Source organism: Sus scrofa, chromosome 1, assembly GCF_000003025.6.
Source record: "Sus scrofa isolate TJ Tabasco breed Duroc chromosome 1, Sscrofa11.1, whole genome shotgun sequence".
Taxonomy (NCBI): domain Eukaryota; kingdom Metazoa; phylum Chordata; class Mammalia; order Artiodactyla; family Suidae; genus Sus; species Sus scrofa.
The window spans coordinates 8,305,134-8,320,720 of NC_010443.5; positions in this window are offsets into that span (position 1 = coordinate 8,305,134).

Here is a 15,587-nt window from a genome sequence, read left to right on the forward strand (position 1 = left end):
GTATTTCAGCAGCATTCTTTCCTCGGCTTTGGGGGGTTCACTGCCTGAAGAAGCACCTGCTAAAATATTCTGAAACTTACCTAAGACTGCCCCCAACACTCTGGGAACAGGGCACTAGAGTCAGCACGTTAACTCTCTCAGACCACACAGGACACAGCAGGTGGATGCAGCAGGGGCTGGAAGGATGCAGCAGGGGCTGGAAGCAGAGCATTTAGGCTGACCCTGGAAGCCACTCAACACTGAGCCCCTTTGCAGAGCCTCTGAGATTCTCAGAAAGAGGCCTCAGATGGTTGTTCAGTTGAATTCAGTTTCACCTACAGAGCAAGGCTGACAAAAGAACCAGTATGTTACCTGTTTCATCACAGAGAACCTAGACAGAGGACCTAGGATTTTAACCAGAGTCCCGGGGCGCTGGACTATAGATAACACAGATAACGGAGCCCACTGCTGCTACCGTTAAATCTTTGGAACCAAGGACTGTGAAATTATGTAATAAAGCTCTGATAAATACTTGAGTCTCTGAGTTCCCTGGTGGCCTAGTGGTTAAGGACTTGGCATTGTCACTGCTGTGTTTCGGGTTCAATCCCTGGCCCTGGAACATCCGCATGTGGTTGTGTGCAGCCAAAAAAAAAAAAAAAAAAAGAGAGAGAGAGAACACAATACTCCTAGTCTCTACAGATTTAAAAATAATAAACAGAATCCGTTTTACGGATCTACCCACAAGAGAGTCTAATTCATAACTTTGTTTTATAGCAATTTTGTAAATGTACCATTAAAAAAAAGTTTGAGTTCTTGCTATTTCTGATACAGAATAAAAATAGTCAACAGATTTTTGGTAGGGAAAGTTGTTGGTCTGGTATTCTTAACAAAAGTAATTGCAAAAATGTAAATGAGGCCTTCAGTCCATTCTTCAGACCTAAAGTTGGAACACTCCCAACTCTCCATCCTTCTGTGCTTGTGGCAGTGCACATGCCCGGGGAATGACGTCAGTGGAGGACTCTGCGTGTTTAGTGGAAAATCGCATTTCGGCTCTCTGAATTGTGAATGCAAAATGTTATTGACTATAATCAGCTATAAAAGATGAAGGAAAACTAAAAAAAGAGATTATGTACGTTCCATGACTCTCCATTGGGTGATCAGACAATATGACAACGTATTCTAAAAGGGGATTTTCCTGGAAATTCCACCAGTTTTACTATACGAGCAAGTTAAACTTCTGTGAATTTTATACTATATAAGCACCGTACCCCTAAAAGAACACAAAAAACTAAGGATATGTTTTTCTCTCCTGACGCACAATTAATTTAATGCTGCTTAAGTTTAGAAGAAGAAACTAGTCTCCTAAAGGGTTTTCTAACTTTATGAGAAAAGTAAAAGAACAGTCCACATTTGTAAAATTCAGTTCTCATATGCAGACAGAACCATTGATTTATATACATTTATTAACAAGATAGTAGTGCTCAAATAAAATGAGCTTGCTACCCCTTAAATCTTATTTCAGAAGCTCTGTTTTTGTATGGGTACTACACTTTCATTGTTTTGTATGCACTGTCAGTTTTTCTAAAGGATTTATGTAGCCTTTATTGCAAAAAGCATTCAATCCATAGGCTCTCATATTTTAATTTTAAATTTTAATTTTAATTTTAAATGAAGTTTCCATTGCTATTGCTTATAGAGCACAAAAGTACATCACCAGCTATGCCAAGAATAATTTAGAGATAATGCAAATACTTTTCCTTAATGAGACTCCTGGTAAAGAAATGGTCAATGAATAAGTCAGTGTTACCTTTCTTCGCTTCTCCTCTACAGACCTCAGGTGGCCTTTTCCAGCAGAAAGGAAACGGGGATGGAGCAGGTTCTATGGCACCTTTTCCCTAGACTGAAATATACTTTAAGTACCTGCAGTAATGGACAGGAGAAAAATGGATTGGAGAGGCAAAACGATCATAAAAACCTTCCCATGTGTTTTTTCCCTGAAATTATATTTCCATGTTTAACTGAGAACACGATTATGAGTACAGGGTTTGGGTCTGCGGATTTGCAATTATATAATTGCACAAAATAATTAAATATGTTCTTTAATTTGCAAGCTCCGTTACATGCTAATTGCACTCCACTGTGTAACTAAAGGTCAGATTTTTAAATTTGACTATATTTACTAGGGAGGTTTTGCTTTTGACAGAGATATTAAGGTGATTGTGTGCCTGGTACGTTTCTGTGCATTTTCACTTTTCTAACTGCATTTGTTGCATGAAGTGAACATACCTTGGATTTCCCATGCAGCCTGTGTAATTTAAATGAGATCAATAATCTTTTTTTTTTTTTTTTCCATTCTTGGCATTTCACATCCATGCTATTTGCCAGCTATTTTTTTTTTTTTTTTTTTTTTTTTTTTTTCATTTTTGGCCTCCAGCATATGGGCCAGTGCGATCGAAGCTGCCCGCTACAGGCCAGCAGGATCAACCGCATTGACCACACAGTAGCAACAATGCTAAATCCCCAACCCTCTGAGCCACCAAGGAACTCCAATATCATTTTTAAATGGTGGTGAAAGTTCCACTTCTGGCAAATTTGGGTTATTTTTGAACCAGCACTCCTACCAAGAACAGTTGGAAAAACCTGGACAGAATATAACAAAAGTAGGTTTAAAAGGCGTTGGAGTCTCCCTAGGTAATGAGTACCTTTGGAGCTACAAAAGGGTGGGAAGCCAAGAGAAGTGAGCCCAACATCTGGGACTCCTTCTCTCCTCGAGCCAAGTGTCAATTCAGAAAGCAAAAGCAGTAGCTGACAGGTTGAGAAGCTGAACAGAGCTATTGATCACTTCAAGGGGTAAGGGAATAAGACTGGGACTTCTGAATCTACCCAGGAAGAAAGACCCCTATAAACACTATAGATTTTTAGTTGGAACACCTAAGAAGGGTAAACTAAAAAGAGACCAGCTCTAAAAAGACCAGAGTCCAGCAATGAATCATCTCAATCTCTGACAAAAATTAGGTGATCTACCCCCAGCCCAGCTGTCTGCCAAAATCAAAATTAAATCTCCTCTGGGGGAAAAAATATCATGCAGTGCCTCAAATTGTCACTAAAAATTTTAAGCATATTGCCCAGCATTCATTCAACAATAACCAGAGCATCAGAGAAATCTGGCAAATTCTGCTTTAACCACATGATCTAAATAAACATCACTAAAAGTGGGCCCGTCTGAAATCTTGTGCCTCCTTAGGGATGCCCCAAAAGACACAGCATCAGTTGGTTACACAGTATTTCTGCCGAATAAGTGTAAACTTACTCTCATTCAACAAACCCAAACTGAAAAACCTATGAAACAACTGACACAGAGTCGTCAAAATTATCAATGTTAGAAAACAAAGACTGAATGAGAGAATGTTTCCAATTAATGAAAACTGAAAGAGACGTGAAAACTAAATACAAGATGTGACCCTGGGTAGATATAAGGAAAAAAATAAAAGATTGCGGCAAAGGACATCAATTGGAAAAGTTAAATATATATAATGTATTTTAGACGAAAGTATATCAGCATTAAATTTCTTTTTTATTGAGATATAGTAGACAACATTTGTTAGTTTCATGTGTACAACATAATCAATATTTGTATGCATAGGAAATGATCACTACAATACTAGTTCATGTGCAACCATATATAGAGAATTTTTTTCTTGGAGTGACAACTTTTAGGATCTACTGAGCAACCTTCAAGTATGCAATACAGTGTTAACTGCCATCTCCATGTTGTTCATTTTATCCCCATGAATTACTTAGTTTCTAACTAGAAGTCTATAACTTTTGATGCCCTTCACCCATTTTGCCCCAACATCCTTCTCCCACCTGCCTCTGGCAACCAGCAGTCTGTTCTCTGATCTATGAGCTTGGTTTTTGTTTTTGTTTTGGATACCACATCTGAGAGAGAGAATACGGTGTCTGTCTTTCTCTCTCTGACTAATTTCACGTAGAATAATGCCCTCAAAGTCCATCCATGTTGTTGCAAATGGCAAGATTGTATTCTTGTTTATGGCTTGACATTTTAGTGTGTGTGTGTGTCATTTTCTTTATCCATTCATCCATTAATGGATGTTTAGATTGTTGCATACTTTGTCTATTGTAATAATGCCTCAAGAAACATGTCTTTTCAAGTTAGTGTTTTTGTTTTCTTCAGGCCAGCACCCGGAAGTGGAATTGTTGGTTCATATGGTAGTTCTTTTTTTAAATTTTTTGAGGAATGCCTGTACTGTTTTCTGTAGTGGCTGAACCAACTTATATTCTCACCAACAGTGCACAAGAGTTCGCTTTTCTCCACATTCTCACCAACACTTGCTATTTCTTGTCTTTTTAAAATAATATTCTACCTAAGCGGTGTGAGGTGCTATCTCATTGTGGTTTTGATTTGCATTTCCGTGATGATTAATGATGTTGACTGCATTTTCATGTACCTGTTGGTCAGATGTATATCTTTGATCAAAAAATGTCTATTCAGATCTTCTGCCCACTTCATCAGATTTCTGGCTGTTCTGCTACTGAGTTTTATGAGTTCTTTTTCTATTTTGGGCATGAAAACCTTATCAGTTATATCATTTGCAAATATTTTCTCCCATTCAGTAGGTTGCCTTTTCATTTCCTTGATGGTTTCCTTTGTTGTGCAGAAGCTTTTTAGTTTCATGTAGTCCCACTTGTTGATTTTTGCTTTTGTTGCCTATGCTCTTAGCATCAAATCCAAAAAATCATAACCAAGACCAATGTCAATGAAGGAGTTTACTGTCTTTTTTGTCCAAGAATTTTACAGTTTTAGAGCTTACATTCAAGTGTTTAATCCATTTCAACTTAAATTTTGTGGATGGTGTAAGATATCTAGTGGTCCATTTATTGAAGACAGTCTTTTCTCCATAGTACATTCTTGGCTGATTTTTTTCATAAGTTAATTGACCATGTGTGCATGGGCTTATTTCTGGGTTCCCTATTCTGTTTCATTGATCTCTGTGTCTGTTTTTATGCCAATACTATACTGTTTTGTAATATAGTTTGAAGTCAGGAGTACGATGCCTCCAGCTTTATTCTTCTTTCTCAGGACTGCTTTGGCTATTCAGGGTCTTTTGTGGTTCCACACAAACTTTAGGATAGTTTGTTCTACTTCTGTGAAAAGTGCCACTGGAATTTTGATAGAGATTACACTGAATCTGTAGATTGCTTTGGGTAAGTAGTATGGGCATTTAAACACTATTAATCCTTCCAATTAATGAACACAGTATATCTTTCCATTTATTTGTGTTCAATTTCTTGCATCAATCTCATTTAATTTTCATTTTACAGGTCTTCTCTTTCACCTTCTTTGTTGAAATTATTCCTCAGTTTTTATTCTTTTTGATACATTTGTAAATGGGATTGTTCCCTTAATTTCTCTTTCTGATAGTTTGTGATTAACATATAGAAATGCAACAGATTTCTGTATGTTGATTTTATGTCCTGCAACTTTACTGAATTCATTTTTTTTTTTTTTTTGTCTTTTTGCCATTTCTTGGGCCGCTCCCGCGGCATATGGAGGTTCCCAGGCTAGGGGTCTAATCAGAGCTGTAGCCGCCGGTCTACACCTGAGCCACAGCAACGCGGGATCCGAGCCGCGTCTGCAAACTACACCACAGCTCACGGCAACGCCAGATCGTTAACCCACTGAGCAAGGGCAGGGATCGAATCCGCAACCTCATGGTTCCTAGTCGGATTCGTTAACCACTGCGCCACGACGGGAACTCCTGAATTCATTTATTCTAACAGTTTTTGTGTGGCATCTTTAAGGTTTTTAATATATAATATCACATCATCTATAAATAGTGACCGTTTTACTTCTTCATGTCCAGTTTGGATGCCTTTTCTTTCTTTTTCTTGCTTAATTGCTGCGGCTAGGACATCCACTACCATACTAAGTAAAAGAGGCAAGAGTGGACATCCTTGTCTGGAGCTTGATCTGAGGGGGGAGATTTTAGTATCTCACCATTGAGTATGATGTTGGCCATGGGCTAGTATGTATGGCCCTTATTATGTTGAGACATGTTCCCTCTATACCCACTTTGTTGAGAGTTTTTATCAAAATGGATATTAAATTGTATTCAATTTCTTGAACTTGATAACTGCATTATAGTTATATAGGAAGCTGTCTTTGTTTGTAAGAAATATGCTGAAGTATTTAGGGGTAAAATTCCTGCAAGATTTCAAGGCAGAAGAGAGTAAGAACAGTTGGTCAAGTTGAGAGTTTGTATCCATGTGCCCCTCTTCCTGCCACATGATCCTATTTGGGGGCTTAACCAGGAAGCAGAGATGGGGCAGCCTCAACAACCAGGTTATCACTCTGATCATGTGCTCTGTCCCCCATAACCCCTTACTGACTGGTCCATAAGCAGACAAGTGACCCAAGGTAAACATGTCACATTCTCTCATACTGAAAGCTGGAGAGACAGAAAGAAACAGAGAGTGGCAATTTCTAGTACAAGTCTTTTTAAAGACTCCGCCCTTTTCAAAGTACAGTTGTTGACATTCCCTTCAATCTCCTGGCTTCCTCCCAATAAATTCCCTTTTCATTGAAAATAATTACAGAGTTTGTTTCTTATACTTGAAACCCAAACAACCTTTGACAATTACAAGCAGATGTTTCCAAAGGAGCTAAAATGTCATAAAGTGCAATGAATGCAGAAGTTGCTGGGGATGAGTGACATCATGATTGGTTGTAATAAGAGTCTGGAGTCAGCTAGTGACTCTACTCCCTGCCCTTGTCTTCTCATAGAGAAATTCTCTACTAATTCCCTTTGGAGAATGAGAGTCCTCCGGACCTAGCTCAAATGAGAACATTATACTGATCATACTTTTCTTGTTTGTGTGTTAACGCAGTTTGATTATATTTTTAAAGAAATCGTTTCTTAGTAATTATAGTCTGGCTTCTGTGGTTCACATAAATAACAAGAAGATATGACCCTTGCTACATTGTCCAACTGTTCATAAAATCATAATGTTATGTGCCGCTCTCCATTTCTGACAAAAGGAAGAGTTTCCACACTATTAAAATGCCTGGTTTCATTTATTGGATAAAAAGCATGGATTAGGGAGTTCCTATTGTGGTACAGTGGGTTAAAAGATCTGGTGTTCAGCTGTGGCATAGGTCATAGGTCACAGCTCTGGCTTGAATTCAGTCCCTGACCCAGGCACTTCCATATGCCACAGATCCAGCCACTAAAAAAAAAAGGAGTTCCCATCATGGCTCAGTAGTTAACGAATCCGACCAGGAACCATGAGGTTGCAGGTTCGATCCGTGGCCTTGCTCAGTGGGTTAAGGATCCGGCATTGCCGTGAGCTGTGGTATAGGTCACAGATGTGGCTCGGATCCCGCGTTGCTATGGCTGTGGTGTGGGCCAGCAGCTACAGCTCTGATTCAACCCCTAGCCTGGGAACCTCCATATGCCGCGAGTGCAGCCCTAGAAAAGGCCAAAAAAAAAAAAAAAAAAAAAAAAGAACAAAAAGAAGGAGTTCCCGTTGTGGCCCAAGAGAAATGAATCCGACTAGTATCCAAGAGGATGTGGGTTCAATTCCTGGTCTCACTCTGTGGGTTAAGGATCTGGCATTGCCGTGAGCTGTGGTGTGGGTTGCAGATGTGGTTTAGATCCTGCATTGCTGTGGCTGTGGCTGTGGCCAGTAGCTATAGCTCCAATTTGACCCCTAGCCTGGAACCTCCATATGCTGAGGTTGCAGCCCATAAAAAAAAAAAAGAAAAGAAAAGAAAAGAAAAGGCATGAACTGGAACATTTTGTCAAAAGTGTATTAATTTTACTATATCAGCTTTTCCTAAACTATAGCTAAATGATTATCACTTACTATATACCCACCTACTAAATTTGTGCCAGATAAAGTATTCTGCCTAAATCAGCCACATTAAGTTCTGAAACATTAAAAAATAAAGCATGTACCATTTGTTTTAAGAGAATACTTTAAAATTTGTCCCAATGAAAAAAATTACCTCTCTTATTTTCCAAGACAACCACAGGTGGGCCACTACTCAGTAAAGGGAGTTCCAGCACTTTCCAAACTTCCCCATAGTGAGAATTGCCTGGTTCCTGTTCACACAGCTCCCAAGGTGATCCTAACTTAGTGGGTCTAGGGTGGAGCCCAAACTTCACCTTGAGTAGTTATTATCAGAAATGCTGGATCTGATGGTAGCTGTGTACCTTCTCTGTTGCTGTTGAAGCTGCCGATGTTGCCAACTGTGATTCTGTAGCAGTTGGATGTTGTTTTCATAGGTGTCAGTTAGGTCAAGCTGGTTGATAGTGTTGGTCAAATCTTCTATAACATACTGATTGTCTTGTTTGTTCTATCAATTATTGAGAGAGGGGTGTTAGAAATCTCAAATTATAAATGATTGTTTTTCTCTCTTTTGTAAGTTTTTGCTTCATGCATTTTTTTTTTACAGAATAAAATACATACATTTACACACAATTACATTCACACAGATTATTACAACATGGATCTTAAGAAACAGATTAAGTGACTCCCACTGGAGAAGTGGAATGGAAAATATGCTGAGACAAATAGGAAATTTATTCTATACTTTATCCCAATTTTATGGCTTTCATCTTTACTACTTAGTTTTATCTATTACATTTCAATTTTTCTTTAAAAATTAGCATTATATTAAATTGTTATATTATGCAACTAAAATTTATAAAGAAGAAAGCCTTATATACCATTAAATATTTTATATAGCATAGTAAAAAGAATAACTTAACTGGTAAGCATAACAAAAAAAATACACCCTCTGAAAATAAGTAAAATATAAAATGCCTAAGTTGGTTAAAAAACAGTGTAACTATATAAATATGTCCTCACAATTTGTTCTATCTCATTGATTCTTCAATAAAGGCATTACACCATTCTAGGTGATGTGATAAACAAGACATTGTAGACTTTACATTGTACCATGGAGAGAAATGGTTATTAATAATACAATTGTAGAACTGTATTATTTAATTGTACAGTGGCATTATTTAATTATAATTATCATAAGTTCTTTGATGGAGAGGAAATCAGAATCAGATCTAAAGACTTCAGCCTTCCAAGAATGATGTCAAATGACCCCCTTCATGGTGGATTATGCACTTATTTACTATGAGATATATTTCTTCTCCAGAGATTCCTTGTTTGTGTATCAATTGTAGATTTTTGGTTTGCAGTTATTCTGAAGTTTTGATGTAAGAGACTATATGTATATGAGATTGTTTTAAGTTGTTGTTCTCTTAATTGCAAGTTCATCTCTGGTATCCCGCATTTGTACCCACCTCTTCTCATGATTTCTGATTTTGGTGGTATAATTGTGCATGGATGATTTCGTATCTTTACTGTATATATACCTTTACTGGTGAGCCTTGTCATTTGTGGAATTTTTGTTTCCTGTTGCTGTCTTTTCTTTTCTGCCCAGAGAAGTTCCTTTAGTATTTGTTGTAAGGCTGGTTTAGTGTTGCTGAATTCTCTCAGCTTTTGCTTATCTGAGAAGGTTTTTATTTCTCCTTCAAACCTGAATGAGAGTCTTGCTGGGTAGAGTATTCTTGGTTGGAGGTTTTTTCCTTTCATCACATTAAGTATATCATGCCACTCCCTTCTGGACTGCAGAGTTTCTGCTGAAAAATCTGCGGATAACCTTATTGGGGTTTCCTTGTATGTTACTTGTTTCTTTCCCCTAGCTGCTTTCAAGATTTTCTCTTTGTCTTCAATTTTGGTCAGTTTGATTAATATGTGTCTTGGTGTGTTCCTCCTTGGGTTTATTTTATATGGTTGGTACTCGTTGTGCTTCCTGGATTTGAGTGAGTGGTTCCTTTCCCATGTTAGGGAAATTTTCGGCTGTTATCTCTTGGAATATTTTTCTGTCCCCTTCTCTCTCTCTTCTCCTTCTGGCACCCCTATAATACAGATGTTGGTGCGTTTAACATTGTCCCAGAGTTCCCTGAGACTCTCTTCATTTTTTTTCAATCTTTTTTCTCTTTTCTGTTCTGCATCCGTAATTTCTTCTAATCTGCCCTCCACCTCGCTTATTCGTTCTTCTGCCTCCTGTAATCTGCTGTTAGCTGCTTCTAGTGAGTTTTTTATTTCAGTTATTGTATTTTGCATCTCTTCTTGTTTAAGTTTTATATCTTGTATCTCTTTGCTCAGTGTTTCCTGTAAGTTATCCATCTTTGCCTCTAGTTTCTTTCCAATGTCTTGCATCATCTTCAGCATCGACAGTCTAAAGTCTTTTTCCTGGAGGCTGAGAATCTCCTCATTGCTTAGCTGATTTTCTGGGGTTTTTCCTTTCTCCCTCATCTGAGTTATAGTTCTCTGTCTTTTCATTTTTATAGGTTTTTGGTGTGGTGACCTTTTTATAGATAATAGAGCTGTAGCCTCTCTTACTTCTGATGTCTGCCCCCCTTGTGGCTGAAGTCTGTATGGGGGGTTGCTGTAGGCTTCCTGATGGGAGGGGCTGATGCCTGCCCCCTGGTAGGAGGAGCTGATTCTAATCCCTCTGGTGGGTGGGGCTTAGTCTCTGGATGGGATTAGGGGCTGCTGCGTGCCTGAGGCTCTTTAGGTAGCCTGTTTACTGAGGGGTGGGGCTGTGATCCCACCTGGACTGATGTTTGCCCTGGGGCTTCTCAGCAGCTGACTGACAGGTGGGGCCAAATTTTCCCAAAATGGCCACCTCCAGAGAAAGGCAATTGCTAAATATTCCCGAGAGCTTTGCCTTCAATGTCCTTCCCTCACAACAAGCCATATTCACCCCTGTTTTCCCAGGATGTCCTCCAAGAACTGCAGTCAGGTTCCTGAGACCTTGCTCTGCCCTGGGACCTAGTAACGTGAAAGTCTGTGTGCGCCTTTTAAGAATGGGGTCTCCGTTTCCCCCAGTCCTGTGGAGCTCCTGCGCACAAGCCCCGCTGGCCTTCAATGCCAGATGATCCAGGGGCTCTTTCTCCCAGTGACAGATCCCAGCATGTGAGGGTTTGATGTGGGGCTCAGAACTCTCACTCCTATAGGTGAGTCTCTTTGAACCAGTTAGTTTTCAGTCTGTGGAGCTTCCCACCCGGGAGGTATGGGTTGTTTATATCATGAAATCACCCCTCCTACCTGTGGATGTGGCTTCCTCTTTTTCTTCTGGAGTAGGGTATGGGTTTCCAGTCCATTTGGGTAGAGATTGCTCAGTCTTTAGTTGTGAATTTTGTTGTTTTTAGGAGAGAAGTTGAGCTCCAGTCCTTCTATTCTGCCATCTTAATCCCGTCTCCCTGCTTCATGCATTTTGAAACTTTCTTATCCGGCACATACAAATTTAGGATTCTAGGTGTGCTTTGGTTAATGTGTCCTTTATCATTATAAAATTTTTGTCTTTTTCTTTGGTAATACTCCAAATCTTGAAGTCTTCTTTGTGTAGTATTAATATAATTACATGAGCTTTTTTGTGCTTACTGATCACGTAGTATAACTTTTCCATCCTTTTGTTCTCAACTTGTCTCTATGTATTTAAAGTATGTCTCTTATATACAGCATATAATTGTTTTCCTTTTTTTTCAATCTAACAATCTGTAGATTTGAATTGAAGTAGTTAATCTGTTTATATTTAATGTGATTATTGTATAGTTGAGTGTAAGTCTACATAACTATTGATAAGATTGAATTTAAGTCTACCATCTTCCTTTTTGTATTCTAGTTGTGCCGTCTGTTTTTTGTTTTGGTTTGATTTTTTTATTCCTCCATTCCAGCCTTCTTTTCATTTAATCAAATTTTTTTAGTATTCATGTTTTATTCCTTTCTTGTCTTTTTAGCTGTATTTCTTTATTTAGTGGTTATTCTGAGATTTCAATACGTATACTTATCACAGTCCACTTAGAGTTGGTATTATTACTTCACATAAAATCTAAGAACCTAATGAGAGTAGAATTTAATTTCCTTCTCCGTTTTTGTGCTATTATTGTCATATATTTTTTACATCTACATGTGTATACCCCACAATATAATGTTACTGTTTTTGCTTTAATCAGAACTCAGCACACTGTAGCCAATGAGCCAGGAGTCTTTTTTGTAAATAAAGTTTGACACTGCCATGCATATTTGTTTATATATTTCCTATGGCTATTTCTTGCTGCAATAGCAGAACTGAGCAGTTGTGTCAGAAACAGTATGACTCGCAAGCCTAAAATATTTACTATCTAGTTCTTTAATGAAAAGTTTGCTAGCCATTGCTTTAAACAGTCATTTCTCAATGATTAAGGTAAAAGGGGAAAAGTGTTTTGTATTGATCTACAGGTTTACTATTTCCAGAGCTTTTCATTCCTTCCTGTAGATCTGAATTTCCACCTGATAGATAGAATATCCTTTAGCATTTCTCCTAATGCAGGTCTGCTAGTGACAAATTCTCTCATCTTTCATTTGCTGAAAATGCCCCCGTTTTCCACTTTTTTTTGTTTGTTTGGGGAGGGGTTGGAAGGGGTTGGGGTTTTTTTTGTTGTTTTAGGGTTTTTTTTTGGGGGGGGGAGGCACACCTGCAGCATATGGAAGTACCCAGGCTAGGGGTCAAACTGGGGCTGCAGCTGCCAGCCTACACCACAACCACAGCAACGTGGAATCCGAGCCACATCTGCAACCTACACCACAGCTCATGGCAACACCAGAGCCTTAACCCACTGAGTGAGATCAGGGATCAAACCTTCACTGTCATGGATCCTAGTTGGGCTCTTAATCCACTAAGCAACAGCAGGAACTCCTCCACTTTCGTTTTTGAAGAATGTTTTTATTGGATATGAAATTCTGAGTTAGCGGTTTTCTTCTTTCATGTAAGCCTATTATCTTGTGGCCTCTATTGTTTCTTAGAAGTCAGTTGTCATTTGATCATCTGCATAGTTACTTCCCTACATGTAATACATCTTTTATCTTTGTGTGCTTAGAAAATTCTTTTTACATCTAGTTTTCAGCAGTTTCTCTATGTTAAGTCTAGGTGTAGTCCTTTTTTCCCTTGTTCTTAGTTGGGGTTCTCTGAGCTTTTTGGATCTGTAAATAGATGTTTTTATTGAATTTGGAAGATTGGGGCCATTATTTCTTTGAATAATTTTGTTTGTTTGTTTGTTTTGTTTTGCAGTTTTCTCTTTCCTGTTCTGCTCTGGCATTCTAATTATTTTAGACTGCTTGAAAATGCCCTAGGTCACTAAGGCTCTGTTCATTTTTCTTATATTTTTTTCTCTTTAGTCTTTGTGTTTGGTCATGTCTGTTGGTCTGTTTTCAGAGTCACTCGCCCTTCTTCTGTAGACTCTATTAGGTAGTTAAATTTCTATTGTTTTACAGCCGCGTTTCTCTACTAAGTTTCCTTTATGTTCGTTCGTTAGGACCATCTTTTCCATCAGGTTGTTAGACGTGTCTATTAGCTGCTCCAAGTCCTCGTGTGTGACAGTAGCGTCAACAGCTGCGTCAGTTGGAGTCTGATTTTATCAACTGTCTTTTTCTTGATTGTGGGTCACATTTTTCTGCTTCTTCGCATGTCTAGTGATTTTTTCTTGTATGATGGACATAACGAATGTGTTCTGGAAGTTCAGATTATGATATCTTCCTTTATAAGATGTCCAATCTTGTTCTGGCAAGTATTTCCATTATTATTGTATCTTTTGATAAGGATAATTTTTTTCTTTGTTAGGCAGGAATCTAATTTGGTTTTGAACTTAGTCCTCAGTTATCACCTTTTCTCTCTGGGCATCGTCCTTTCTCCCTGGCATAGCCTTTCTAGCTCTCATCTGAAAGGCCAAGGCATTCAGAGACGTCTCTCTATTCAGACCAAGCCAGAGCTCCAGTATATCCCCTAGTGTATGTACAACCCCCAAAGCTACTGTTCCCTTCTCAGCTTCACAACAAGCCGTCTCTCCTAGGCTTGTAGAGTCTTGCCTTGGACAAGCACTGCTTGGTCCTTGCTTAAGGATTCGCATAGTGCCTCCTCACACAGGCTTCTGTCCCCCATATCTCGCACAGCAGCCTTCTCCACTGGTACCCTGTTCTCTAAACTTTAGCTGCTTCAGCAGTCCAGAACTCTGGTCTCTGCCTGCTCATCTCAATAAGGTCACTCCCCCGCTTGGGTTACCCCTCCCTGTGCAGTAGCAGCAAAAAGCCAGGGTCACTGTGGGATTCATTTTGTGTTTTTCCCGTATCTCAAGATCACAGTCCTGTGCTCCTTTTATTCAGTGCCTCCAAACAGTTAACTCACATATTCTGTCCATTTTTATAATTATTTTCAGTAGATGAGCAAATTTACTGCATGTTTCTCTGTAATGGCCAGAAGCAGAATTCCAGCAGATGCAATGATGATTATGGTTCTAAAACAGTTGTTCTCAACTATGGCTGCAACTGAAATACCCTGGGGGCTTTTTTTTGGCACCAGTGACCCAGAGTATTTTTAGCAGGCTCTCCAAGTGACCTGAAGGTGCACCTAAGGTTGAGAAGCAGGCAGTATTTCTATTCTGGCTTCTCACTTGTTAAATAAAGTTTACACTTCTTGTTCTTATTTGATGCAAAGTATTCCCTCAGTCACTGTGGCCTCCTTAAATCCTCACATGAAGGGGGTTTTGGTAGTGTCTGTTATGGCATAAGAACAGCAGGGTACTACCTTCTGTAATAAGACTTGCTTGGTCAGCTGCTTCTGGGACCTGTGCTTCCCAGCCCACCTCGACTTGATTAATAATTTACAATCATCATGAGTGTTCTAGAAGGTCATTTTATTAAACTATACCATAACCACATGTTGTAACACAACATCAATATGTGATTACTAAGATTCTTTAGGAATTCCTATCATGGCTCAGTGGAAACGAATCTCACTAGTATCCATGAGGTTGTGGGTTCGATCCTTGGCCTTACTCGGTGGATTAAGGATCCGACGTTGTTGTGAGTGGTGGTGTAGGTCGTAGATGCGGTTCAGATCTGGCGTTGCTGTGGCTGTGATGTAGGCCGGTGGCTACAGCTCTGATTCGACCCTTAGCCTGGGAACCTCCATGGGCCACAGGTGTGACCCTAGAAAAAAAGACCAAAAAAAAAAAAAAAAAATTCTTTAGACCTGAGACTTCTATAGAACCAAGACAGAACACTGAATTTGTGTACTAGAAAGCCATAACTAACTTTAGAACAAAATTGGGTTCCAGCAGCTGGCCAGGCCAATTCCCATGAAGCCTAGTCACTACTTGTGGGAGGAGGGCAGCACCCAGGGAGCAGAGGAAAGTGCCTGGAGAATGAAAGCACCTTCAGAAACATCCCTAGAGTAGAGGCCACCGTATTTTTTTACCTCGTATCCCTATTAATGGGTTCTGTAAAATAATGTTTTATTTTATTTGTTAATAATGTCTTATCCTCATTAAATATATGTATATTTAATGTCTTTCTATACACACACACACACACACACACACACACACACATATCCAGTGGGATTGCTGGATCATATATGTGTATAAGTGTATATTGAGAGACAGAGAAAGAGAGAATGTGATTTGACTGATTGATTGATTGTCTTTTTAAGGCCCCACTTGCGGAGGTTCCCAGGCTAGGGGTTG